We start from the raw sequence: 3281 nt of genomic DNA, 5'->3' as shown, positions 1-3281 counted from the left end.
CTTTATGTGCAAAATACAGATGCTTGGCAATGGATTGCTGCCTTGACATCTCACTAAATTGAGACGTCTATCACAGAAACAGATGAGGAACTGCGAGGTTTGCTGCAGCAGGTGTACTTTACTGAGTCGGTTGCTCTGCTGCACATTTATATCCTTAGGAGGGGGAATTCTGTTCCAGAATCGTGTTGGTTCTCTGTGTAATAAAAGACCACATCACTTTCTCTTGTGCTGGTATGATTGGCTGAGCTTGGCTAATGTAGCTCTATAAGAGGTAAGGCACAGTGCTTCTTTGTATAAGAACTGCGGACAGTAACTTTAATGCCTTGTTCCCACTGCGCGATAAGCAAAGGCGCGTTTGTCGCGTGTCGCGTGCATTGAGCAAGCTTGAATCGCGGCTAAGTCCGCTCAAAAAAGGGTCCTGCTGTAGCGACACACCACCCGCGACAGCAGGACCCTTTGCCCCATTGGATTGCATTGGAGCGCGATAACGCGCAGTAATTTGCCGCGATATCGCGGGAATTACCGCGCGATAAATCGCTCAATGTGAACGGGGTCTTAAGGAAAGGGGGGGGGGGAGTTGCAAAAGGCTTCCTTTTCATGGAGGACATCCATACATGTGATATATGCTTTTCTAAACAAATCCAGTCACATTCAGTTATATCCAACGCTGAGTTCTACGGCCAGTTGTCTGGGCACAACGTCTGATATGCTTCAGTTCCTTTTCCATGGCACATTTTTAGGAGATAGGTTGCCAGGTGTTTCCTCCAACCCTTCCATCTGCACAGGCTTGGGACTGATGTGCAGAATGCGATCACACGTGAATAGCCAATTTGCACATCCATACGAGGGCCAACTAGACCGGAACGAATTACCTTCCAGCATGTCTGGAGTGGGGAGGAGACCCATTTAAGCACAAGGGGAAAACACACAAACTTCCCACAGTGTCCAGGGTTTGAACCGAGGATCCCATTGCAGCACTAAGTCTGTGCTGCCCACATCACAATATATGTAAACCCAAAATCTTTTTTTTTTTTTTAGTAGGTGATAAACATGCCTCATTACTTTTTCCCTGAAGCTGATGGAGGCTACCAATGCCAATTCTCTACCTCACCATCAGCAGTTGCATTGTTTGTCAGCCAGCTGTGGGAGCTCCTCCAGTTGGACATTGGGCAGCTTATCTGATAGACCTGGGAGGTAGCCCAGTGGCCAACAGAAGGAAGGCACATGGCAGGCTTATAACACTGCTGAAGTTTATAAGGCTGGTCATAAATGCTACTTTGTTTTTTTTCCTCTTTCCCGTGTTCGGTCCATGGGGTTAAAAACTCTTGACTACCCCCTACCTACACTAAATGGCATGGATGGAGGACTCTTCCTCTGCCAGCCCCCACAGCAGTTGGAATACCTGAACAGTAACTTCAGCTGACTGGCCAAGTTTAGCTTTATGACCATGTTTCATGGTCATATATTACTACTTCTGTCCGTGCGTTCCTGCGTTCCAGTGACCACTCCCCCTATTTCTTGTGTGGAGTCCCAAAGTCAAGAAGTGACGTCTATTCTTCCCAATGGGGTCGGAGACGGGAATAAAAATTGGACCAAATGGTACTATGGCCAAAATGCGGTGCATCCCTAGCCTCTCTTCCCCGTGGGGGGGGGGAGGGTGGGTCTATGACCCCTCCAATCCCCACTGCTTTCTCCCGTGTCGTCGGAAGGGGGCACAGAGGATCCAGCTGCTGGCGCTCAGCCGGGGAGGAGAGAAGCTTTCAGGAAGTGGGGAGGAGGCAGCTATCAGAATGCAGACTTGGGCTGACCATGCTGAAATGTGGGAGGGGCCATTGCTAAATGTAATGACTGGTTGCAATTTGGGACTTCTACCCTTGAACTTGCTCTACTCCGGGGTGGTCACAACCCCACCTGGCCTTTAACTTTGCCATACACTAGGGGGTGGGTCTATTTATATACTACTGGCATGGCCTTTTGAGAATATCTGAGTGTTCATTCTGTGTAGATATATACCAAAACAAATATTCTTTAGTTTCTTTACAATGGAATTTTTATTTTTGCATTTTTTTTCACGTAATATCACATTATGGCCACTAGATGGCTCTGGCATCATAGAAACAAAATACTTGTATCCTCTGCTCCTTTAGCGCCATCTCGTGGCCATAATGCGATATTTCTTACAAACATTCGAAAATTCCACTAAAGAAGTAAAAGTAAGAATGTTCGTTCTAGCCTTGGCACTGCAAATTGTATGTCAATAGAACCCTATGGAGCACTGTGTAAAGCCGGCTGAATGCTGCACTGACTTGCCAATCAATATCATGCGGTACCTGAGCTGGGACTACACATACTTTTATCTAAGCGATAGCGGACGCTGGAGCGGGACGAGTAGCTTTCCGGCCGTTGTAATTAAACGGCCGGCCGGGAGCTTTACATTGAAGCGATAGGGCGTCTCTACAGATGCCCGACCGCTTGTATAGGAGCAGCTGTCACTGCCGTTGTCGGTCCCGAGACCCGCTGTGCCCGGGCGACCGACACGGCTGCTCTGTGACAGGAGATCAAAGAGAGTTCGGTACACAAACGCCCTCCGACCTCCTCTCCGGTCCCCCAATGCAGGAAGTGATGTATATTACATCACTTCCGCATTCAGCTGTCCCTTTCCGGCTTCAGAAGCTGGTGAAGATCTCTGCTTCATCCGCTTCTCTGGGGGTCACTAGGTAACGGGGGTTCTTGGAGACCCCGATGTCTCCAAAAAGAGGACCTGTCATGTAAATTGGCTATCACATAGGGGACTTCTTATCCCCGTATGTGATGGCAATGAAGTTAAGTGTAACAAAAATTAAGCATAAAAAACTATTTTTTTAGTCCCCGCCCCACATACACACACACACACGCGCGCGTCAGGTGCACCTATGTGCAAAAACGACGATTGTGCCGCACATATTACATATCGCCGCGAACGTCGGAGTGAGAGCAATAATTTTAGGGCCATTAATTACTGATAACACTAAACTGATGAGCGGTAAAAGCTTTTAAAGCGTCGCCTATGGCCAATTTTTGGTGCGGTAGTTTTGCGCATGCGCGCAATTTTAAGGCTTGACATGTTTGGCGTCTATTTTCCCGACGTGACCCTGTCTTTTTTATATTTTACCAAAAATATGGGTAAGAATAAATGTTTTATAACAACGGAGGGAAAACATTTTTTTTCGAAATTGATGGTACTTTTTTTATTGTATAGTAAAAAATAAGCCCCCCCCCCCCCCCCCCCGCTCCTCCCCCCC

This window comes from Nanorana parkeri, unplaced genomic scaffold, assembly GCF_000935625.1.
Source record: "Nanorana parkeri isolate BGI_ZX_2015 unplaced genomic scaffold, ASM93562v1 scaffold173, whole genome shotgun sequence".
Lineage (NCBI taxonomy): Eukaryota > Metazoa > Chordata > Amphibia > Anura > Dicroglossidae > Nanorana > Nanorana parkeri.
The sequence above is the reverse complement of the archived record's forward strand: the minus strand, read 5'-3'. Positions refer to the sequence as shown.